Source organism: Magallana gigas, chromosome 10, assembly GCF_963853765.1.
Source record: "Magallana gigas chromosome 10, xbMagGiga1.1, whole genome shotgun sequence".
NCBI classification, from domain to species: Eukaryota; Metazoa; Mollusca; class Bivalvia; order Ostreida; family Ostreidae; genus Magallana; species Magallana gigas.
In genome coordinates, this window is record NC_088862.1 from 31553649 (window position 1) to 31581143 (window position 27495).

Genomic DNA, 27495 nt, shown 5'->3' on the forward strand with positions numbered 1-27495 from the left:
AAATTTTTAAAATTATGTATGCATTTTACGTCCTAGTTAATTAGTTTTAAAGACTTTTTTTTTTACAAGGAACCCGAAATTGTTAAATGATAAAGTTCTAAAAATAAATATAAATACAATTTTATGTGTGATAATAATTGAATGGCAAATAGTTATTTGAAAAATGTTTTTTTTTTTTTACTTAAAAGGTGATAACTGATATAAGCACATGTAGATAATTATTTAAACAATAACATGTTTTTTGGTGATTCGTGCAGGATATTAATTAAGGTGGTTAAATTACAGAAAAAATGCATATATTCTGCAATAATCACAACCTTCATAACCGGGATGAATTATCTAAGAAAGCATTTTACTATTCATATTTACATCTTTCTTTAAAAAAAAAATAAAATGATTGTAAAAAGTAAATAAAATCCACTTAATTACTGTTTATGTACATCAATGCGATAGCTAAAAGAAACGGCCAAATTATTATTATTATAAATATTATTATTATTATAATGTTATGATTATAAGATTCATAAAGCGCCATATTCAATTTATATTAAATTACTCTACAGCGCTGTACATTTAAAAGTCATTGGCATAGAAGCTAAGAACATAAATAATATACCTAAATACACTAAATTAAAAACTACATACATATATAACCTTAATTTTTGTTTACATGTACAAATCAACGCTGTGCTGTCTCTGTACTAGAAAAAATAAAGTTTAAATTGTGTAAATACTTTTAAAAAATAGTCTGGATAAGCCTTGCTAAATACACGAGTTTTCAATATATTTTTAAAACGAATAAAGTTTTCACTATTTTTTTTTAAAACGAATAAAGTTTTCACTATTTTTTTTAAAACGAATAAAATTTCCCTCATATCAAAGATTTTGGGGAAGGATGTTCCACACTGTAGAACTGGCCAAGTCAACCGCCTGTCACCATACGAGATAGTCCGCGCACGCGACTTAACAAATCGTCTCTCATGGGAATTTGAGTCTGATTTCATCATGATAATTTCGTGCAGTCAGTGATTTCTCTAAGGTCGCTGTAGGTTTTGACCAATCCATAAACAGAGCGTGTATATTTAAGTCCTGTCAGTTTCAGTCGATGTAGGTTTGACCACTCGATAAACGGGGCGTGTAGATATCGTTCTGGCTGTTTCTATAGAGCTCTGAATTAACTATACGTTTCCGTGAGAAATAGAAGAAACTATGCTTGGAAGATGTAAATATGAAAATGAATGTTAAGTAGATTGTGACGCATTTAAAAGATTAGCATTACACATAAAGCCTGTCTGTTCCATGTTACATGTATGCTCTGATTATGAAACGAACGAGTTTTTGCTAATAGCAGTATTGAATAATTGAAAAAAAGATAAACGACTTTAAAAATGTAATTCTTTGCACTGAAAATAACGTTAGAATAATAATTGATGAAACAAATAGACACAGAAACTGATTTAAAATGCCGTCATTTTAAGTACATGACGCCATAATTACATGTGCGTGCTGGCATACTCTGCTGTTTGGTGTCATGCACTGCAAAATATAGTTATTTGTGATACAAGTATTTGCCGAACACAGTGGAAAAAAATGAGTCGTGTTTTTATGTGATATGGTGATCCAAACAATTTGCCTAACTAGAATTCTTGCATGATACCATCATAAATTGTTTCACGGGTGAAAAAAACATGGTTTTTAAAATGTTAAATGTTCATTTGTGTTGCAATTTTTTAAACAAATATTACATGTAGGATATATGGACATAAAATATTTTTTCTGTTAAATGAAAAAAATATATATAATCCACAAAAATGAAATAGGAGGGTCAATAAAAAAAATACGAGGACTTTTGTCATACCTATGGTGGCATATCTCTGCCCCTGTGTGTGCAAGTTATTTTTCTATCAAATATGTCGACATGCAAGATAAATATGTTGACATGCAAGATAATTATGTCAACATGCAACATAATTATGTTGACATGCAAGAAAATTGCAATCAGATAAGAATTATACAAAATCTCAAAAAATCTCAAATATCGCTCACCTGTGACATCCAAGATGCTACCTTTTTATGTCGACATGCAACTTATTTATGTCAACATGCAACTATATAGGTCATGGCGCATGGTCAAAATTTGTGTTATGTCAACAATGAATAATATAATGTTGAAAGTAATATCACTTTAAATCGGGCTTAAAACCAAATAATATTGAAACCTCAAATTAAGTACAGTCATGGTATCCTATGTTCCAAATAATGATGGGATTTATTGTTTTGTCGAACAGATATTAGTAACAAAAACAGATAGTCCTTTTTAGAATTGACTAAAAACATCGACGTAGCCGGTCGTCACGGCACAACGAGAAGTAAAAACATAATGGATTTAACTCAGGAACAGGTCGATACAAGCTGTGAAAATGCTGAATGGTGCAAAAAATAAGTCAACAATGATTTGCAAGTTTGTGTTTAACTATAATAAATTGTGTTGGGGTGGTGGTAATTGTTTTTTTAATATCAAACCGTCCGAAAGAGTGTAGAATATCAGTAAATATTTGGTAAAAAAAATAAGTAACGCCAACCGACGTTCAGGGTTATCCTTACTTTAACTAAGAGATACACGGTTAGAAAATGAACACTTTAAAGAACTAACTTATGATTCTCGAACAAATATGTGTAAATAAGATGTTAAGAAGTTTAGTGCAATTTTAAATTGTAAGGAGAAATGCACAAGAGACTAAGCGTGATATAAAGATTGGGTATTTCTATAAACTGTGCGTGGTAATCTTGACGTATGTTTTAAACGTTATCGTGCGCCGTGGTGACAAAACATTTTTTTAAAAGGTGAAACAAAATACCGTTTTATCAAATGGACTAAAACTTCGCATATCAATAACATAAGTGTTGGTGCACAATATAGTCTGTCAAGTATGACCTTCATGAAAAATATAAGATAGACAGCCATATTATATTGTCTTCGTATTTTTTGATTTACCCTCGTATATAATATTTCAAATATGCAAACAGTTCATTACTGTTACCTTTAAAACCATAAAAGATAAAAAATATCTTATGTTGAAATCGGCCAAAAATCGGCCCCGTGACACTCTACGCAACTGTGTGATCGGCACGAAACCGGCCCTGTTGCACAGAAGTGGTTAAACAAGGTAATCAAAAACATTATGACGTCAATCTCAGGATATTAGTTAGGCAACGTTATACAAAACAAATTGTGAAGTCATGATTATGTCGTCAAAACATAATGACATCAAAACATTTATACAGTGCACTTAACACAATTATAATGAAAGAAATCCAGTGTCTCTTGTACATAATTATAGCGAGCGCAGCTCGCCGGCGCGCAGCGCCGGCGCGAAGCGAGCTCTACCGGCAAGGCGTGTGTGAATAGAAAATTCGGACTATAGTTGCACATTCATTCAACGGATTTTTTTGGCGTCAGTAAATCGGACCAGTAATGCATCGTTTTAATCGTCCCAGTAGTTCCCTGTAATCATGGCAATTTTTATCACTTCACACTCTCACGAGAATCAGCAAGACAAATTTAGACAGTATAAACAATAACGATGTAAGCGACATACAGTCAATGTTACCTCTAATGTTCACCTCAGTACACTTTCAATCAAAAATAATCGTGTGACGTCACAAACGTTTACACATTGATCCGATATATTTTTTCGGAGTCAGTAAATTTTGACCCACAATTCATAGTACCAATGGTTTCCAACCTCACGTTCCAACATCACGTTCTCCCGAGAATCAAAGTAAAACCTTTGAAAAGCTTATAAGATGTGTCATTTTGAGAACATCATGCTTTTTAAGTAAATAAAACAGTATACTTCGGATACTTTTATTTCTCAGGGGAGTTTTAAAGAGTAAGACGACACTTAACCAACGTCAGCTTTGACGTCACAATAAGCACTGATAAGGGGAAATTACTCTAATTGAAGTTATTGTAAATCTTCTGAAATGACCAAAATCCTCTCAAAATCTTGCAAAGGCTAAGATAAAGAACAGCTGACGAATAAGGACATTTCTTCAGATACAGGAAACAGTTGTAAATTGCACTAATTTGGATGAATGCTCACAAATATTTTATTCACTATAATTACGGTAATTTCCGGAAACGTAACGTTATACGTAGCAGCGCCTTTTTAAAGGGGGTGGATGGCAGCCTCATCCAAAAAATCTTTGCAAGCAAAAAGAAAATAAATCATGAAAATTCTAATCCTTCAGCTGTTTAGCAGTTCAATGGTTTCTTTATTTTCACTTCCATTTATTACATGCGTTCTTTTAACATGATAAGCAAATATTTTTAAGCGTAAATTAAAAATAAAATTAAACATTAATTATTTTTTTTAAGTGGAGGGGCAAATCCATGTAAAGTCGATTTTCTATGTATAAATTGACAAAAATGAAAAAAAAAATTTAGCATGGGGGGAGCTCTATGATGAGTCAAGTTTTATATGTAAGTTTAAGAAAAAATGTCTACTGCAAAAAAAGGGGGAAATCAATCAATCAATCATAATCACAATCACTTTAAAAGAGGAAATGCAGTGCAATGAATATTTATATATTAAAATCTTTATTATTTAACAACATTGTATCTGAGATTAAACTATTGTTCTACATATAAATAAATAAATTATAACAAATCTTATAAACAATGAATAATGAAAATTTACTGAAAAATAGGTATGTTTTATTTTTTGGCATTCAAATTTCACGTTGTTAATTTTATTTTCTTAATTTATTATAATTCATTGTTTGATCACATGATGTGCTCGCCCCAACGGTCGCACCGTAAAACATATTATACATGTACAGTTGAAGAGATATTATACGTAGGTGTTAAAAATACACATACTATTAAGAATTTAACTTTGGTTTCAACAATTTAACAAAAATATTTTCTTTACTTTTACGCAACTGTTCATTGTTTTCTTTTACTTTATAAAGAACATTCCGTTTCCGCATGTATCGAAATGGCAGCTGCATGGTGTGTTCCTCAAACATGGGTCTCTAATCTGCTGCTTTTGGACGCGCACTCTATCTGCGAGTTTGGTTCCAGTTTGCCCAATATAGTTGTCACCACAAGTAGGGCACGTCAAGTAGTAAATCAGGTTCTTGGATTTGCAATTCATTGTTGAATTAACGTTAATTAACGTTAAAATGTATACCGTTTTTAGGCCGGTTTGAAGAAAAGGACATGTCCCACACACACACACACACACACATGTATATATATATAGTCTTCAGAGGACGATTTTCTTCATTGATTCATTTTTGTCCTCTGTTCTCAACTTCTCGTATTTTTGGTTTGCGCTAACTTTGAAAATCAAAAGAAGTAAGTGACTATATACTGATAAACGACGTTCTTGAACATTAATCCTATCAAAACAATTGGTATGAATTTAAACAAAAACCGTTATAAACCTATCCATTTATATTATTAAGCTGAGGGTATACATTTTATTAATAGACCTACTATTTTAGGTTACTTGATTCAATCAGGTGACTTATTGCAATTAGTCTTCGTCCGTCGTCATCCGTCGTCATCCGTCGTGCATTAACAATTTCACATTTCTAACTTCTTTTTAAAAACCACAAGACCAATTGTTACCATTTTTGGTGTGAAGCATCTCTATGGTAAGTAAAATGCAAAGAAAAGTGAAATAATAAAACAAATCTTCTGTTGTACTCCGACATATGGGAGGAAAAAACTGAATGCATGGTTATGATGTCAAAGAAGCCCTTTACCAAAATATTGAAATTCATGGCCAGGCGTTCGGGCTCTAGGGTGGGGTTCAATATGGCCATATAGTAAAAATGTATTAAATCTTAGAAATCTTCTTCTACACTTTCAAATATATTTGATAAAAAATAATTGCATGGTTTGTACCTTAATTGTAAAAAAAATTCATTACCTCTGGAACCCCTGGGGTTTAGGCCGTATGGAAGGGCTAATAAAGCCATGTAATGAAAATGTGTTAAGTCCTCTTCTTTACTCCATCACTTGTGGGGGGAAAACTAAAACCAGTTGTCAGGCCATCAGGGGATGGGGGTGGGGGGTGGGGGTATGACCATATACTGTTGATGCATATGATGCTTGAATATCTTGTTCTTTACTCTCACACAACTGTAAGAAAAACTGACTTCATAATTATGTTAACCAGGAAGTCCTCAACTAAAATTGTACATTTTATGTCCCCTGGTGTATGGGTTTTGACATTAGGACAGGACTAAAATGAACTAATAGTGGTAATGCATATTATGTTTCAGAATTATCTTATCTCCTTCCCCACACAGCTGTAAGGGAAACTGAAGTCATATCTATGTAGACCAGGAAGCCTTCTACAAAAATTATAAATGTCATGTCCCCCGAAGTAAGGGTTCTGACTCTCTGTCGGGGACAACATACATGTAATAATATAGTGTTAATGCATTTATTAATGTTAAAAAAAAATTCTGCTGATACTGAATAAAAACATATAAAGAAAGGAAATAAAGTCATCTATTAAAATTCTAAATTCCATGTCTCCCAATGAGGGATTTTAATGGGCCAAACATCATAGAGTGATTTCACCATGCATCAGACACCCTTGGATTTTTTTTCTTTGATCACGCATCAATTATAGTCAAAATATAGATATAACTTAATTAAAACGTAATTGATTTTCCCTTTGTTTAACTTTTGGAGAAAAAAAAAGTAAAATTGTGAAAACGAAGAAAATAAAGCCAATTAATAAAGTGTTGAACTATTTCACCTTGGGTCTGACAATATTACTAAGCATCGAACAGCTATACAGTAGAGATTAAAAACACAACATTTTCTGGTTAAATGCAAAGAAACATAGGTTCGGAAAATAAATTAATTCAATTGCTATTCAGATTTTTTGTAAATCAACGGTCGGTTATTTAGACTAAAATGAATATTTCTCATGAGGGGTTATATTAACTGTGCAAGCACCTACAGGAACTTTAGATTAAAACGGAAGTATCCATAAAACTCGAATTTTAAGTGGTCTGAGGAAAATGTTTGCTTAAAAATATTTTTAATGATTTTAATTTTACTATGCATTTAATGTATATCACATGGAATGGGCATCCATCATGTTAATGATCAGAAAAAATCATACATTCAAAATTGTCTGATGCATGGTTAAATTGTGTCCGATCCATGGTGAAATGAATATATGGAGCAAAAAGTGACCCTGGCATTAATTATGATTCATGGTGCTTTTTTTAAATTTTGTTTCAAAACTTACTTCTTCCTAATTATTTAAGACAGAAAGTGCATTTTCACAACTTCAAAATCAAGTGCACCACATTCGAATTATGCTTTTGTGTAAAATCTTTGTAACTCAATTGTCAATGCATTTTACGATGCATACAATGCTATTTCTTTGGCAATGTGATTGTCAAATTTTTAATGATGGTAAAGTTTATTAGTTCTAATTCTGGAATATACGAAACAACACATGAGCACATACATATTAATTGGTATATTTTTAACCAAAGTCGTGCGATCCAATATATGTGTCTGAATAATGGTTAACTCACCCTAACGGGCACAATAGATTTGCAAACTGCTCCGGAGTTCAACATTTCAAAATTACTAGTTTCCCGTTATGACGTCGATGGTATTATAAATGGCAAATACACAAATATCTCAAAGGAAAAATGGATTTAGTGGGGAAAAAATGTCTTGTTTCATTTGGATATAAGGTCACGATGCATTTGAATTGGATTGTAAAGATGAAAGAGGTGGGAAATTAATTTACTTAAGTAATCATAGTGGAGAGAGAGAGAGAGAGAGAGAGAGAGAGAGAGAGAGAGAGAGAGAGAGAGAGAGAGAGAGTAGAACATGAGTTAGACGAACACAGAAAACAAGGAAAATTGTTGGATGCAATTCCAGCAGATAGAATTTACACCCCAAAACATGCACAAGTCGAACACAAATATCAAGACAACTTACACGATTTCAAAGAAAGATAAAATGATCGTGCAAATAGGGGTAAAAACACTAGTACAGTCACGACATACTTCACCATCATCCTCTACTGACTCATCTTTAAGGTCATCATCCAGCAGTAGTTCAGAAGATTAAACCCATGAACACAGACACAGAAAACATAAAAAAAAGTTACACACATTCCGGGGGATAGTACTGTCATTTGAGACACTTTCATCATACAGTTTGTAAGATTGGCTGAAAAACAAGATTGGGGCAAGAAAAAGAAAGCAGACAAGACTATGAGATGTTCAGAAGAGTCACCTTTAGAATATGTATGCAAACTTAAGTACATATCATAAGAAACGGACAGACACATTAAGAAGGAAATGAGAAGAAGATTTAACTAGAGGCCAATGGGCCACATCGATCACGTGAACAACAGTTCCTTGTAACATTCTATTTTGTAGCATACGCTTTTTGGGAGTTGATTTTTAATCAACTCTCCTATGCAGTCACTCGGACAAACCGAAAGTGAAACAGTGTTTGGACCTCAGCACAAATCATTGCTCCTGACAAGACTTAGTTCCTGAAATTAATTAATGAATTCGATGTAATGTATGCTAAAGCATTGTTTTTCAAGGAAACTTATTTTACAAATACCTTAAAAATAGTCAGATTTTAAATGGTACGAACAATTTAACTATTTTTTGTAGTCGTATGTTTCCTACGCCAGAGTTCAATATAGTCTCGTTCAACTCGACGCTCGGCTGTCTCCGTAAACCCTAGTCGGAGATTTACGGTGTCAGCCGAGCGTTTGGTTGAACAAGACTAGAGTTCAATATTGCTTGGATCCATACAATTTTCGAGAAATATTTCTACCACTGATACATAGTTTGATTGAATTAATTTTATCTTTAAATATTATTTAACATGATTCATATGGAGGTTTCTCGACATTCTAGTCGAAGAAGTTCAAAAATTCATATTATAAAAATATGCGTAATTCAAATCAGAAACTACGTATACATGTACTTTTCATGCAAAATAACATATCATTGATTTTAAAATAAATAAACATCGACAAAATCAACTCCCGTCAGTTCTTCAGTACTTTGATTCTATTTTAAACTTTGAGCCTCTTTCTATGGCCCCAGTATTGTTCCATGGTTTATGGTTTGCTTAAAATTTTAGAATTTACACTACCTTATTATGCGTTCATCGTAATCTCACAAATCGTAGCATTGTAGTTCTCGAGAAGAAAATTTTAAACATTTACCATATATATTTTTATGTTAAACCTTTAATCCCTCTTGGGTCCAAATATTATTCCGGTGGTCACAGCGTTATTACTAGTAATTTAAAATCTACATTATTTAAGGATTCTTGCATAGTAATCTCACAAATTGAAGAACTTTTGTTCTCCAGAAGTAAACATTACCCTCTATATTTTATGTTAAACATTGAACCCGTTCAAAAGTTTAAAGTGAGGCCCCAGTATTTGATCGAGGATCACAGCTTTTATGATTTAGAATCTACACTTTTTTAAATACTTGCCTTCTTGTTTGACAAATTAAAGCATTGCATTTCTCGAGAAGATTTTAAAACATTTTCCATAATACTTTGAATCTGTCTTGGGTCCTCATTATTTTCCAGGGGGTCACTAGTTTAACGTGGGCCTATTGATTACATCGCTCCCGTGAGCAACGATGGCGAACTACCTTGACTAAAAACATTTTAAATAATTAAAGATAACAAAATTGTATATATATATACCAAAGTTAAGTACCATAAGTTCCTATTGTACGATTCAATATTTTAAAGAGGGGTGGGGATGAAAATATATTGCGATATATAAATCATATATAACATATATAATCAATAATCATAATTTGAACAAGTTGAATCTACACAATTAGAAAAAGCCAACATTTTATCTCATTAATTTTTGTCTCAGAGGTCAGGCAATACATATCTAGTTTACATGATGAAACTAATAATAAAGGTGGTTACCATTTACCTGCATTGTTTTTTGTGTAGTGTATTTGATATTTGTGAAAGGAAAAACGAACTTAAAAGCGTAATTTTTATTTGCTGAGCATTAATAAGATTTTTTTAAAAAAAAATTACATCTTAGTGAATATTTTTTTGTGTTTATTTAAGATGCTCAGCTCTATGAATATACCAGGCCAATGAGATACATTTCATTTTTATAAATGTTATCTCATATCTGAAAGTTAACAAAGACTGAAGGACAACAGATCGCCAGAAAACCAGTACACAGTGTTTTAACTCTGTGGCAAAAGTCGCTTAGACCACAGCCAACAAAACTTGAATGGTCTTCCCTTAAACGATTGTTGTTTACCTGGCATAAACTCGTGTGACGTTTTATAACCTTACGTACTTTATTGTTGAAAACCTTTGATTGGAAAAAAGTTGTCACGCGATATGTTAACAAGAGGCCCAATGGACCACATCGCTCACCTGAGCAACACTTGCTTTATATGGGCGTTCAAAGGATATGTGCCATATGGCCCATCGGATGATTATTAATAACCAAAAATGATATCCAAATTTTACACTTATTTCTTCATATACCTAATCTTTGACATATTTACCTTTATGGAATATTATTTTTACCGAATATAAGATGATATCCAATAAAAATACATGTAACTAAATTTTCAGTTGGTGTGCACGGTTATCTTCCAGTACCATTTGTTTTAGCCCCCCTATCACTTTATAAAACGATTAAAGTACATGACAGCATAAAGATACATTTTCACCCTCCACTACCCACTAGTTATTGTAATTTATATGTGATAAGAAGAAAAGTGTAGCTCAATTCACGAGAATGAATGCGCTCAATTCCTCAAAATAAAAACATTAAGAAATTTAATTGGCCTTCTTCATTATAAAAGATTGTCATTTACCGGGCATAAATAAATTTCGTATGAAGTTTCATATCCTTACTCACTTGACTAATGAATAAACTTAACTGAAAAATGTTGTCACATATGTTAAAGAGCTATAATTCAAATCAATGTATTGGCAGGCATGTCACTCTATTGTATTAAAGCCCACCCATTATTTTCATCTAAATAAAACAACAACAAATGTCTACAAAAATGATTTTCCGTTGTAATAATTTTTAAAGAACAACGATAATGCTTTTATCCTAATAATAATGTTTCAGGACTATGGAAACTTTTTAAAAAACGTCGTTTTTTCTACTTGTGTTTATAAAAATTTATGTAGATTTTATGAAATACATCTTTTAAGAAGGGGCACAAGAAAGTAGTTAAAGCATATCATCCGTTTAGAAAGACATTTCTATTGATCAATCAAAATTTCAGCGTCAGTCGTAGATTTATAAGCAAAATACATGGCTTGATTTGAGTCATGTTTTTGTTCACCTGAGTTTAATACATTTAACATAAGATTTTTAAACTTGGTATTAAATAATTGTTATCATAGCTGCATTTAAAATATAAACAAACTACAGCATGGCCTCAGATTTGTGTACAAACATACAGTAGCATTGTGCGCAAAGCTTTGTATCTTGCTTATGACTCGAAGCTTGACCCTCAGGTTAGTAAATAGTAACTTGTAGACATTAAAACAAGAGAAAAATGCACTCAAAAAGGAAAACACACAATTTATTTTGCATCATATATATTACTTAGATATTTCTAGCAGCGAGAATATTATCCGTTTAGATTAGAATTGCTGAGCCTCTTATTAAAACATGTTGCATTAATCAACTATTACGTAGAGATCGTACCGAATTACATGTAAAACATAATGAATAGTATTTTATAATATTTTGTTGATAGTGCATTAGATTTTGCATAGGTTCACGTAAAAAATCAGCTGTCTGATTTACCGGTCTTCGTGTAAAAAAAAAAACGATGGTTTCTCTCAAGTTAAAATTAAAAGAACTAAAAAGCTAAAACCACCGTCACAAATGAAATGTCTAAGCATTGAAATATTTAACCTCAATTTACTTCACATAAACGACACAAATATATTTCGGATGTTTTAATTATTCCCTTCGCACTCAACTATGGTTAGTAAATAGAAAATTGTAAAATGCACTAAATCAAAGAAAGTAAACATTTTTTAATGATACATATACCTACATATCCCCACCAACGAAAATAATGTCTGTTTAAACTGAATAGACTCGAGAAAATGCTAAGCATTTTAACAAAACACATTGTTTATTCATTATTGCAACCTAACGATTGCTTAGAGATCATACAGAAATACCAATTGAATGAATTGTCTTTTAGTATGATGTTAATGCATTAAATTTTGCTCATTTCCGCAGGTAAATAATCAAAAGACTGAGTTCCTGAAGTCTATATTTGATTCGATTCGCACAAATTGCAAATACAGGCGATTGTTCACCAAGTAAAAAAAGCAAAATGAAACGAAAATCAAATCAAGCTTAAACCAACATCAAAAGTGAAAATGACACACGTTGAAATATTTTACCTCAATTTACTTTACAAAATCGGCACCAATATATTTTCCATGTTTCAAAGATTATCTCTGCACGTGAACTGTTGCACAACAAACAAATTGATATTTGTCAGATTCATAGCATGCATCCAAAATGATTGCTTCAAACAAAGAACCTCGTTTTGGAGACAAGGAAAAACAAACCTAAACTTATAACTTGATTGACCCCCTTTATTATAGTTTTCGTAATTAGCTCAAATTTAGAACATAATTAGCCCTTAATTTTTGCACTTTATAATTTCCTTTCCATGAGGATGACTTATGCTAAATTACGTTAGGATTGATTCAGTAGTTATGAAAAGTGGGTTTTTAAAAATGCACCTTTTTTTTTAAACAGTTTTGAGGTTTTTTCCGTTTTAAATATAATTTGGCCTTTTAATTCCTCAATTTTTATTCTGATAAGGATGCTCTGTGTCAAATTTGGTTGAAATTGGTCAAGTGGTTTTAGAGAAGAAGTTCAAAATGTAAACGTTTACAGACGGAAGGACAAGTGGAAGACAAACAACATATAATCAGAAAAGCCCACATAAGCTTTCAGCTCAAGTGAGCTAACAATATTAAATCTACATTATCCAAGGTTGCATGCATAGTGATCTCACAAATTGTAGCATTGTAGTTATCGAGAGGAAGATGTTTAAAACTATTTTCCCTATATACCGCTATGCTAAACTTTGGGTCCCACTTGGGGCCCCAGTATTAGTCCGGGGGTAACGATTTTAACAATTTAGAATCTTCAATAGCCATGGATGTTTGCATAGTAAGCCCACAAACTGTTGCACTGTAGGTGTTGAGCAGATTTTCTAACATGTTCCCTATATATATTTATGTTTACTTTTAACCTGGGGCCCCAGTATTATTCTTGGGGTCACGACTTTTATAATTTAGAACTTTCACGCTTTGAGGATCCTTGCATAGTAACCTTACAACTGTGACATTGCAGTTCTCGAAAAGAACATTTTTTAACATGTTTCCTTAATATTTTTTGTTAAATTTGAGCCCCTCTTGGTGCCCCAGTATCAGCTCGGGGTCACGATTTTAACAATTTAAAATCTACAATAGCCAAGTATGTATGTATACATGTAGTACAATCCTAAACTGTTGCATTGAAGTTCTTGAGAACATTTTTAAAAATGTTTCTTCTATAGTTTATAATTTGAACCCCGCCTGGGTCTTTGTCAAGGGGGCACAATTTTAAAAATTTAAAATCTTAACTATATATACGAGGGTTGTCCCAAAATAATGTAGAAAAGACACATAATTTATAATCTGTTCACTGCAATTCCATTAGACTTCTATGTTTTCTTCAATGACCCTTTGGCAAACAATGCTGAAAAGTTCAAATCTGTACTTTATTTATTTCTCGAGAAAATGAATAATTAGTAACAACAAGTATTGTCAGGCGCCGCAATGAGCGACGTCGACAATTACCAGTTTTACGTTGTTCCTAAACCCTCCACATCGTTTACGATAACATTTACGTTTTATTTCCGAAAATGTCTTAGAAAAAATAATATCTTTAAACATGTACCCAACATGTACATTCAATATATATTTCTAGTTTTGTTTTTTTTTAAAATATTTTTTTAAGTACAAACGATCTGTCGGCTCCAAACTTGTCCTGTATTACTTGTTGTCTAACGTCCGTCTTACCGAAATGTGTCGTTCAACATTTTGACGTCCATTGATATCGTTCGGGGTTTCGTTTTTCCACTTATGTCATCATACTTGTTCAAATATTTTGAATGTTGTTTAACTACTTATTCATAAAACGCATTTCTCATCGATTTTGTTAAATTCATTTACTTCCAAAGCCGCTTAGGATTTATTTCATGGTCTTTACAAAATTGTTTCAGTTAATGCTGCGCCGCCTTAAACGCTGACAACGTCATTTTATTACTAGTAAACTTTTCAACTTGTCACAAAACGCGCTATAAAATATTTAAAGGTTTTGTTATAGCCAAAACATTTTCTGAGTAAATGATAGAAGTATTATCAAATATCAGTGTATGTTTTATTTGATTTTTTTTATTCGAAAAGTACTTTTCCGCCCAATTTTCAATTCATTATGTTGTTTTTAACTTTTTGTTTTAGACATTGCGCCGCATGTCGATTTTCTGATCTAACATGCTTTCATTTCACTAATTTAATCTCAAACAATATTCGATTTTAAAACATTATTTGAATGCAAATTTCTTGTACCCTTTGTGACACAAATTTCATCTTCCTTTGTCTTCGATTAACTGAATAACACCACTTGTCTACGCTATTTTGGGACAACCCTCGTACATGTACAAACTTCTGCATAATTATTGACATGTCTGTTGCAGCGGTTCTTAAGAGGATTTTTCAACATGTTTGCTACGTATTTTTATGATAAACTTTGAACCCTGACTGGTGCCCCAAGTTTTGGTCCGGGGGTCACAATTTTTAACATGTACATGTAGAATCTTAACTATATATACAAGCTTTTGTGTAAATATATTCATTTTTGGTGCAGTGGTTCTTGAGAATAAAGACGATTTTTAAACATTATTTTCGACGTATTTACACGTTAAACAGTTTTGGTCCGGGAGTTAGGTCACAATTTTTACAATTTAGAATATCCATTATTTATACAAGCTTTTATATACATATTGGCATTTCTGGAGCAGCAGTATTTTAGAAGAAGATTTTTCAACATTTTTCCTACTTATTTCTTTATTAAACTTTTAACCCTGCCCTGGGCCCCAGTTTTGGTCTGGGGGTAATGATATTAACAATATAGAGTCTTTACTTTATATATTTTCATGTACAAGCTTTTGTGTAAATATTAGCATTTCTGCTGCAACGGTTCTTGAGAAAGATTTTTAAACATTTTTGCTACGTATGATGAACTTTGAACCCCGCCTGGGGCCCCAAGCTTTGGTCCGGAGGTCACAATTTTTACAATTTAGAATCTTCACTATATTATATATATACAAGTTTTCTTCTTAAGAAGACTATTTTGAAACATTTTTCTACGTATTTCTACGTTAGACTTTAAACCCTGCCTGGAGCCCCAGTTGTGGTCCGGGGTAACGATTTTTACAATTTAGAATCTTCACTATATATACACACTTTTATATAAACATTGGCATTTCTGGGCAGCAGTTCTTGAGAAGAAGATTTTCAAACATTTTTTTACAGATATCTATGTCAAACTTTAAACCCTACCCTGGGTCCTAGTTTTAGTCTGGGGGTCCTAATTCTTACAATTTAGATTCTTTACTATATATACAAGATTTTATATAAATATTTGCATTTGTGGTGCCGTGGTTCTTAAGAAGACGATATTTTAAAATTGTCCGACGTATTTCCACGTTAAACTTTGAACCCCGCCTCGGGCCCCCGTTTTGGTCCGGGTGTCAAATCACGAATATACAATTTAGAGACTTCTCTATATATACAACCTTTTAAATAAATATTGGCATTTCGGGAGCAGCAAGTTCTTGAGAAGAAGATTTTTCAACATTTGTCCTACGTATTTCTATGTTTAACTTTGAGCCCTGTCCTGGGCCCTAGTTTTGGTTTCGGGGGTCACGCTTTTTACAATTCAGAATCTTCACTACATATATACAAGCTTTTTGTGTAAATATATGCATTAAGGTGCAGTGGTTCGCAAGAAGATTTTAAGCATTTTACGTATATATTTCTAAGTTAAACTTTGAACCCTGCCCTGGGCCCCAGTTTTAGACTGATGATTAGGATTATATACAAACTTTTGTGTAAATATTTGCATTTTTGGTGCAGCGGTTCTTGAGAAGATTTTTGAATATTTTTGCTACGTGTTTCTTTGTTAAACTTTGAACCCCACCTTTGGCCGTTGTATTTATCCGGGGGGTACCATTTTTGTACAATTTAGAACCTCCGCTATATTTTTGCGTAAATTTTGGAATTTCTGTTGCAATGGTTCTTGAGAAGAAGATTTTAAGGGCACACACCCTATACTCACTGTTTCGCAATTATCTGCCTTTTAAAAAAGGCTTTTTACTAAGTTTGGTTAAATCTGGCCAAGTGGTTTTAGAGAAGAAGTCAATAATGTTAAAAGTTTACAGACGGACAGACGGGCGGACATACGAATGACAGACAATAGGTGATCAGAAAAGCTCAATTGAACCTTCGCTTCAGGTGACCTTACGAGGGTTGTTCGGAAATTATTGAGACAACTCGAATATTTTCTTTTCTAAGTGACAAATTTTGGTGAAAATTGGCATAGACACTGAGGAAACAACAACAAATAATAAAACAAAGTAATATTTAAAAAATATTTAATATTTTGTTTACGACATTGGATAAACAAGTCGGTGGTCGGGGTACCCGGCGCAGCCTTGAACTCGGCGATTAAATACACTTATACATCTACTTTATAAGTGTCCGTAGAATTACAGTTAATGATAAAAGAAATCAAATTAAATATGTTCATTTTGCTATTCTTTGCGACTAACTGTTGATTAAGTTTCACTGATGTTCGAGTTGAAATACGGATATGGTACACATTTATTTACCAAACAATAAAAATCTGACAACGACTTTACATTGAATTTTGACGTCAAGGCGGCGCAACGAAAACCATTAAACTGGTGGAAATCTCAGAAGAAGACCTTTTAAAGCCACGCAATTGCGTAAAAACTAAACGATGACAAGACAGGGTATAGAACTTCAGTTCGTCATATTTTTTTTTCACTGATTGTTTAACCAGAATTAGGCCAAAGGGATTAATAAACAACTTTTGACACACTAACTGTTCTCAACAGTTCTAAAATATGTAAAAAAAAAAAAAAAAAAAAAATGACTGCAGGAGACATTCACAGTAATTAGACTTTTGGGTAAAAATAACTCGATTTTTTCTCTAAAAAAAAACAAGAATGAGAGAAAATGTCAATGATGACATCTTGAAATTAAAACAAAAGATGAGAAATAAAGAATAATTCTTATTTCAGTTCGTTTGTAAGGTGTTTAAAACACGGGAGCAAGAAGAAGCGTTAGAATGACGTCGCGAAAAGTTTGCAGTTGCGCCGGGTTACAGGACGAAGGCACGTTGGTCAGCTTGCTAGGAATGATCTATTCATGCCATGAACAAGAAACTTTTCACATTGATAAACTCTATCCTGATTTACGTTTTGGTAAAATTTCAAGAGTTCATCTTTTTTACTATAAGAATAAGAGAAAATGTCTCAATAATTTCCGAACAACCCTCGTACACCAAGGACAATCTTATATCTGCAAGAATTAATGATTCAGTTTATAAAACTTTATGAAGACATATCTCTAAAAGAATTTGCACAAAGGGTTGATTTCAAACAATAGATGGCTAAAGTGAGTCAGGTAGGAAAGTTGTAGATCAGGTCATCCTAAAAACATCCATAAGACTTTGACATGATTAAAACTAGCAAGCTGTTTATGGCACCAGCAAGGCCTATTACCACAGACAGGTTTCTTTTGAAATGTCAAAGCAAAACACGAATCACGAAAGCTTAGAAATCAAGGCCTCAAAACAACAGGAAAATATTGACCAGTTAAAAAAACCCTGAAAATTGCGGACATGGTATTTGGCATTAAACAGTCCTAATCCAATCAAACGCTTTGATAGACATGGCCCACAAATCACATTGAACGCGTCGCTTTCTCCCTACAGAGCAAATGTAAAATAGCCTGATGGTAGTCCTTTCATTTTGTAAATAAATCCAAAGAACCAACTTACCAAAACAATTGCAAAATGTAAACTTAGTTTAACTGGCCTGTCAGGGCGTAGTCTGGTTAAGTAAGATAACGGTCAGATACAGGATGAATAACCATCTTTACGTTCTCCATAAAGGTACCTTAAAAATGCTCAAAGGTAGCTAAGAGAAGACGATCTTTAAGCAACCTTTAAGCTAAATATGGTGCTTAAAATGGCTTAAAGGTGCTTAACGATGGCTTAAAGAGAGCGTAAAGATGTCTTAAAGGAGCTTAAATAAACATAAAGACCATCTTTACGCCACCTATAAGGAAAACGTATTGGTCCCAAAGTTCCAAAGTTCTTTAAGCCACCTTTAAGACATTTTTCTTAAACAAAACAATCTTTAATCAATATTTTGCTTACTTTACAAACAAATAGTATTATTCTTTTGACAATTTAATCGATTGTGATCAATTGAGAAAAATATTGAACATTTATGCCAGTATTTAATTAAAAAAAAATAACCGTGCGTCTAGACAAAACACAAACCTGTTGCGTATATTCTGTGTTAGTTTCAGGGCATTTCTGAGGTCGAACAAACAATAGATTTTAATTAGATATACACAAAGAAAATGGAAGCATGTGTAAACTCGCAAAGCAGCGGTTTAAACTTTTTCCAGAGGCACGGCTGTGTTTTTTTAAAATAAATATTTGGCATAAAGGCTCAGTACATTTATCCATTAATCACAGGTGTTTAATTTATCTTAAATTTAACACTTGTTTGTTGGTAAAATGAGCAAAGTATTTATAAAAGGTTGTTATGAGAACCAATAAGATGTCCTTAAAAATGGCTTAATGATGGTGTTTAAGCATCTTTAAGCTACCTTAAACGAAAAATTAAAGATGGTAATTCATCCCTGAAAACTTACTTGTATTTTATGTTTCTTGTAAAATACTTTTTTCCCCACATGATTGGGAGGAATGTGATATTTACGTCGGGCTCGGTATTATTGAATATTAGAGCTTAATTAAAGCTGAGTACAAATCAGCGCCTTTCTACCTTAGCCCTGGAGCCGTGCAGAGGTGTTTATTGGGACTGAGGACCTGACTCCAATTTAAAAAGAAAAAACTGAAGTCAAATCCCAGACTTCAATCTGAGTTATATCTCATATATTTGAGTTTTTTTTTTAATTTGAAAAATCTCAAATATTTGCATTTCTCAAAAAAAAATCTTAATTGTATTTTTAACTCAATTTGAGAAAATCTTTAGTTACCTACATAGCAGACTTAAGTCAAATCATATGAATATGTTATAAGCATCATGAATAGAGTATTATATTGTCTTAATTGTTCTTTTCTACTCAAAAATTGGCGTATATGCAATATTTAATCGAGGATTGAAAAATATATTTTTTTCATCAAAAATAATGATTTTGGGCAGTTATTTCCCTTGACAAAAATGTAAACAAAGCGAACTAATTCGTTTGTTTGTGTTGTCTGGAACATCTGTGCACTGATTCTACTTTTTAATTATTTAAAGGTAACAATGAAGTTAATAAATATGTCTTTTGTTTGTTATAAAATCTATATTATATATAGCAGGTAATATAGCTTTTTTAAAAGATGGAACATGTACCCTGAAGATACTATAAAACGATACCTAAAGACTTGCTCTTGACAAAGCACAGAAAATAAAACTGCGGATTAATTGGCATTCTGCTGTTGGGGGGGGGGGGGGTATAATGCATGGGTGTACTGCATCTGTAGGCATCGTTTTGTCTAATTTCCTCATGTTTTGAGTGCCAAAAAAATCACAGCATTTAGTTGCATTATCCTTAAATATTTACAAAATTTACGATTTTTTTCTTTTTATTGATATATAGGTATATATGTAACACGTTTTTACAATTTAATTTTATACGGGACAGTTTTGCCCCTCCCTCATTTAAGAATGTCCTTATAACGTTTTATATACGTTTTGTGTTTTGCACCCACAACTTCTTTCTTTCTAAATGTGTTGCAACAGTGATTACAAAGTACAATTTATGAAGAAGTTCAAAACCAACTACGAATGAAAAATAATTTTAATAGTTGTTGTACTTCAATAGTGTCTGTAAAGTTATTCTAATAATGAAATACATTGCCAAACGCTGTTGAAATGATTAATAGTGTTTGCAAATGACTGTTTAAATGAAATACATCCTCAACTGCTATTTAAATAATTGCTTCAATAGTGTTTGTTTCTTTTTTTTTCAATAGTAGTTGCAAAGTGATTCTTCTAATGAAACACACTCCCAACCACTATTGAAGTAATTTATTTCAATAGTGGTTGCAACAGTGCACGCAGCAGCGTTTTTTATATGTGTAAAATCCGGAGATTTTTGGAGCTACCTCCTTTTGTTTTACAGTCTACAAAAATTAATTTTTTTTAATTTTTCTACATAATTTTTTCATGTATTCAAAATATAAACCTCTATATTATGCAACTGAGAATTTCAAAAAATCGATTTTCATCTATACCGCATAAAAATAGCAGGAAAATCCCTATCTATCATGCTTTTTCCCCGAGAAAAGCCCCCTGAATTTTCTACAAAACTGTGTTTAGCTACCTTTTGTAACCTATTTTAGAAACACTTATTTAACAAACAATTTCAAATGCGCAATTACAATTTAATAAACTTGTATTGTTTACAATAATTATAATCGAGACCATGCAATTAATATACTTATGTTAGGATTTTCACTGTTGTGCAGAAATAACCATTTTTTCGCAGATTAACATATAACTCTGTTTTAATATTTTTTTCTTGACCTTTCTCTTTCTTTAAACATATCATGTTCTATGAATATTGTGAATTATTTGTACAAGAGTGAACACCTTGTAAGTTGCTAGAACTTCTTTTCAAACTACTGTAAATGAAGTATTTATTTATCTATAATTTTTTTGATAAATATCCCTATTGAGATAAATAATTTCAATAGTGGTTGGGGATTCATTACGACCACTATTGAAATATATTATTTTAATAGTAGTTGGTGATGCATTTTATTATGGGCACTATTGAAAAAAAGTACTTCAGTAGTGCTTGTTATGACGTTTATTATAAGAAAGAATTACAAATACCATTAACATATTTTATATTGTTTTTCATTATAATAATCTTTTTTGAAAAATGTTGTTTTAATGGCGGTTCTGTGTGTTTCTCATTATAAGAATCAATGTGTAGCTGCAATTGAAATCAAACAATTTTTTTTTCAAATAATAGTTGGGAGTAAATTTCATTATTTATTATTTGAATAGAAGTTCTGGCAATTTACAAGATGTTTACTCTTGTACAAATAATTTAGAATTTTCATAGATCATGATATCCATATTGAAAGAGAATGGTAAAGAAAAATATGAAAACAATTCTAAATGTTAATCTTCGATGATTAGTCATTTCTGCTCAGCAGTGAAAATCCTAACATAAGTACATTAATTTCATAGTCTACTTACATAGTCTTATACTCTTATTATGACCGTGAAATTTAATACCTTTATTGTGTATTTGAAATTGTTCGTTAAATTTCTTGTATTTCAAACTAGTTTGCAAAACTGATTTACGACTTCTTTCTTTCCAAATGTGTTACAATAGTGATTACAAAGTAATATTTGTAAAGACATTCACTTCCATTAACGATTAAAAAAATAAATTTGATACTAGTTGCACTTCAATTTTGTCTATACAGTAATTCTTTTAATGAAAAACATCCCCAACTACTATTTAAATAATTATTTCAATAGTAATTGTATTTAAATAGTGGTTACAAAGTGATTCTTCTAATGAAATACATCCCAAACCAATATTGAAAGAATAACTTCAATAGTAGTTGTAATTCAATAATGGTTACAAAGTGGTTTTTCTAATGAAATACATTCTCAACCACTATTGAAATAATTTATATCAATAATGGTTTTATTTCAATAGTGGTTGCAACAATGCATATCTATTTGTATTATTTAATCCAAAGTTGTAATATATAAAGTATCTGCTCGATGGTTAACTCGCCCTTCACCTTTCGCCATGACGTTAATAAGTATACCCGCTTGGAAAGTTCTTTCCATCAACTATAAAATCATTTCAATTTAATTCATTTTATTCATCATTTTTTTAATGGACGATAAATATCCGATCCAGGGTATCTGCCCGTCATGCACGATGAACTCGTCTTACGCTTTTCGCCATGACGTTAATTAGTCAACCCGCGTTTTTAGATACCCTGTTCTGGAAAGTTTCATCCAATTGTCTCACCAGAGGTCGTGCTTCGCAAGCGTCTATCCATCAAAAGTAAAATCGTGCATTCAAAAAACAAATTGCCTAATTTCAATTATTTAACGTTTGTCAAAACTTAATTTCTATGTTTATTCTAAGGAAGACTCCAATAAATATATTCACTCTTTACGTAATGATTCAATATTATTTCATTGTAAGTGTATATTTTGATGCTAACTCTCATTGATTTGGATTAATATCATTTTTGCCTTTTTAAGTTGGTAAAAACTTAAAGGTTTTTTTGAATTTTGAAATCAGAACCAGAGGCAATTACCGCTGACCCTTTGCTAAGCTTTCAATTTAGATCTATATAGGCAAATATAACAGTATAAATGCCAGATGGTGTTTAAATGTAATGAGGATTAAATATTCAAAAGCTGGGACCGGAGTAGTGAGTGGTATATTATAGCTTTAAAGGATGTTTTTAAACCCTCGCCATAAAATGGCTCTGACATATAGAGGTAGCCTTTTCCCGTCATTCAGTCCTTCTGTCATTCCGTCATCATTCACTTTCCGATCATTATCTCAAAATCCGTTGCACATATTCAACCTAATTATAATGCATGGATACATGTAACTAATAAATGTACAGGCTGAGTTAAATTTGGTTCTGATCCGATGATTTTTAACTGAGTTATCCCTCTTGAACTTTAAACAAAAGGTAAATTCACTTTCTGACCATCGTCTCAACATCTGTTGCACACATTCAACTGAACTTTGATATATGGATGTATTTAAATGAATATACGAGGGTTGTTCGGAAATTATTGAGACAACTCGAATATTTTCTTTTCTAATTGACGAATTTTGGTGATAATTGGCATCGACACTGAAGAAACGCCAAAAAATAACAAAACAAAGTAATATTTAAAGAATATTTAATATTTTGTTTACGACGGTAGATAAACAAATCGGTGGTCGGGGTACCCGGCGCAGCCATGAACTCGGAGATTTAACAACTTAAACATCTACTTTATAAGTTTCTGTAGAATTACAGTTAATGATAAAAGAAATCAAATTAAATATGTTCATTTTGCTATTCTTTGCGACTAACTTTTGATTAAGTTTCACTGATGTTCGAGTTGAAATACGGATATGGTACACATATATTTACCAAACAATAGAAATCTGACAACGACTTTACATTGAATTTTGACGTCAAGGCGGCGCATTGAAAACCGTCAAACCAGTGGAAATCTCATCAGAAGACATTTTAAGGCCAATCAATTGCTAAAAAAAAAACTACACGATGACAAGACAAGGTATGAAGCTTCAGTTCATCATATTTTTTCACCGATTGTTTAACTAGAATTAGGCCAAAGGGATTAATTATCAGGTACATTTGACACACTAACTGTTGTAAACAGTTCTAAAATATATATTTTAAAAAAATGACAGAAAGAGACATTCACAGTAATTAGACTTTCGGGAAAAATAACTCGATTCATCCCCTAAAAATAACAAGAATGAGAGGAAATGTAAATGAAAACATGTTGAAATGAAAACAAAAGATGAGAAATAAAAAATAATTCTTATTTCCGTTCGTTTGTAAGGTGTTTAAAACACAGGAGCAATAAGAAGCGTTAAAATGACGTTGCGAAAAGTTTGCGGTTGCGCCGGGTCACTTGACGAAGGCACGTTGGTCAGCTTACCAGGAATGATCTATTCATGCAATGGACAAGAAACTTTTCACCTTGATAATCTATATCCTGATTAACGTTATGGTGACATTTCAAGGGTTTATCTTTTTTACTAAAAGAATAAGAGAAAATGTCTCAATAATTTCCGAACAACCCTCGTACAGGTTGAGTTCTAATTTGGTTTTTGTCTAATGATTTTTGACAGAGTTGTGCCTCTTAAACTTAGATAAAAAAATGAGAGATTCTCGTTTTTGCTCTTTGACTTTTGAAGGGATGCATATATTAAGCTGACATTTCATAGAAAGGTTATTAACAAAAATATACAGATTAAGTTTGTATTTACATGTAGTTTTGGTCCAATGGATTTTGACAGAGGAATGCCTCTTGAACTTAGAAAAAAATAGGAAATCCGCTCTCTAATTTCTTTAGAAGTGATGCAAATGTAAAGTTTATAATTCATATAAGGCGAATTTATTAGGAAACACTGCACAAGTTTGAACTTGATTACAATTCAATGTTTTTGAAAGAGTTAAGCCTCTGAAACTTAAAAGAAAATGAGAAATGTTCAGGGATGTATATCTTATTCTGCAATCAAAAAAATGTTATACTAAATTTGGCATTTGAAATTTTGGTCACAGTCATGCTGGGGCATTCGTGGCGTTTAACACTTTTTTTTGTTTTGTTTCAATTCCCAAAGGGAGAGATTTTGTTTGCCTTTTGGGATAGGAGAGTTTCTGTTTGCCCTTTGGGATAGGGGACGGGAAGTTGTTTTAAATAAAACATGAATACTAGCCACCTAGCTATAGTTTAACTATGAAAACATACGCATAAAACCAATCGTGGATGTTAACACATTTTCGGAAAATTATTTTCTATCACAGTGTTGCACTTTCCAATGTCAGGTCATGCACTCTATTATGATCGTTAAGTTTTTGCTAAAGTTATAGCTTTCATTGTTCAATTTAAAAGATTTCGGACAGGGAGATGGTCTTCATTACATTAATATAATTTTTCTCCTTCAGAATGAATCTTAATTGATTGCATACATGTTTGTGTATGGGCTATGGTTATCAGGTAACCGTTAAGGCCTATTTGCCTCTTGTTTAAAGTAAGCCCTAATGAACAACTATAAATTACACGATTCAATACGCGTTATATAAATAAAATTATATATTGGATGTCTATGTTCAATATTTCAAACTTAAACTCATCCTGTTTAATTTTGAAACACATGAAAAACAAAAACACTTACGTTCACGTTTTACGAAAACGACTGCTAATACCATTGCAAGCAACCAGCAAAATAAAACCGCTCCAGCTGGTATCCACAAATTGAACCTCGTTTTTTCTTTTGTGTTGTGTCTTGATGGTGTGTCATACGTTTGAGCAAATAGATACCTTTTTGTAAAAATAAACGGAAATCAAATCCTTTTTTGTTTAAAACATGCCATGATATTCTATATCATTGATTCCAATTAAAATAATCGAAACAATACTTTTAAAAAATCGAATGGATGATTCTCTCATTTAAAACTATGATTAAAAGTACCAGACATTCATGTTTTTGCATACCTAACTAAGACTACGTACTACGTTAAACTTTTACCTGTTGCAGTTAGGTTCAGCGAGAAAACATCCCTTTCCAATAGTTATACAACTTTGTTCTAGAAAAATGTTAGATAACAATAATCAGAAAACAAAAATAGTCGACATAAAAATAGTTTGTGTGCTTTATCGAATTATTGCGGTATATGTTTTACATGTAATAGAAACTAATATAAAAGATTCTTACGTTGATAAATTTCATCGCTAAAATAAAAAGAGTTTGGGCATCCAGAAGAAAAATTTTGACATATGAAGACATCCACGACAGAAAGGGGTTTGTTAAAAAACAAGCACATGCCTGAAATAAATAAGACGTTATACTTTGATTAAAACTTTACATCAATCCATGCTGTCTTTTGAAAACAAAGTTTATGTTTTAGTCTGTGAACAATAAATCCTATTTCTTTTTTTATATTTGAATCTGAATAATAGGAACTCCTTGATTGCCACTTTTGTTACCTTTGGGAATTATAATTTTTGGTTTATTGTAACAGAATTCTAACAACACTGTTAACTCTTTGTTGGGAATACACATGTAGCCGTTCTCTTTATTACAGTTGAGGGCTGACGATCTCTCAAGCCATTCTGTTCTGTCTTTTGGACAGTATTCTGTTGTGTAGACCGGGGATGTATATCTCTAAAAAGATATCTTTAAGATAAAATTTTGGAATGGTTTTTTTCTACTAATAAGTGAATTTTGGTAGGAAATATTGAACCATGGAAACATTCTTAACAGTTCCAGTCAAGTCTAAGTTTCCTAGACATTTTATGTCTTTGTATTTTATTTGGTTCGGTCATTATGTATATAATTATCAAACGAAAAACAAATAATAAGAGTAAATTTTCAAAATTTTATCTCACTTCAGCTGAAAGCCCAAATGAGCTTTTCTGATCACTTTATGTCTTTAGCACCCGTCTCTCTCTCCGTCCATCTATAAACTTCATTTTCTTTTTATTCCTATCTAGAACCACTTCGTAAGTTCTAATCAAACTTTGCACAAATCATCGCAAGGTAAAGGGGGTTTTATTTGTTAAAATAAAGGACAACACCCTCTTTCAAAGGGGAGATAATTAAGAACTCTAAGTCTTTAAGAGGATTATCATTTCAAAGGATCCCGCTTAAATGATGAACAATAGGATAAAAGGTATATCAGAGTATTTTATTTCAGTTAGCTTAGAAGTTTATTTCAAGCTCATTTTCTTGGATTTTAAAAAGATCTGCAATTTACTTCACGTTTGACCAAGGTTATTATAAGGTCACAACCCCCCCCCCCCTTTTACCTAAACAGGTCGAACCAAATAGGATCAGGAACACCCCCCCAAAAAAAAAAACAAAAAAAAAAAACAACAACAACAACAAAACATACCCCCCCCCCCACACACACAGATTTAAAGTTGTAAAGGTCATGACTCGCAGGAGGAGGTTTGGACCACAATGGGGTCGAAGTTTTACATAAGAATATATAGAATACATCTTTAAAAGAAACTAATTAGTCAGGAAAGCTGAAACTTTTTTGGAAGTATCTTCAGGTAATGTAGATTCAAAATTGTGAAAATCATGACCCCCCCCCCCCCCCGGTGGTAGAGTGGGGCCACAAATGGGGGGGGATTAATTTCTACAAAAGAATATAGAGTAAATCTTTAAAGATATTCTTATCAGAAACTAATTAGCCAAAAAATATGAAACTTGTGTGGAAGCATTCTTAGGTAGTGCAGACTCAAAGTTATGAAAATCCTGACCCTCAGGGGTAGGTTTGGGCC

The 27495-nt window shown here is 32.2% G+C and overlaps 1 long non-coding RNA gene across 1 annotated transcript; it reads right to left on the bottom strand.

Moving 5' to 3' along the window:
- Positions 1–818: 818 nt before the first annotated feature.
- Positions 819–26034, bottom strand: LOC136272124 (uncharacterized). Its single transcript, XR_010710046.1, has 4 exons — positions 25922–26034; positions 25736–25793; positions 25382–25527; positions 819–1169 (listed from the first exon to the last, which is right to left on the bottom strand). It is a non-coding gene; the product is annotated as an uncharacterized lncRNA (long non-coding RNA).
- Between the last annotated feature and the right edge of the window lie 1461 nt (positions 26035–27495).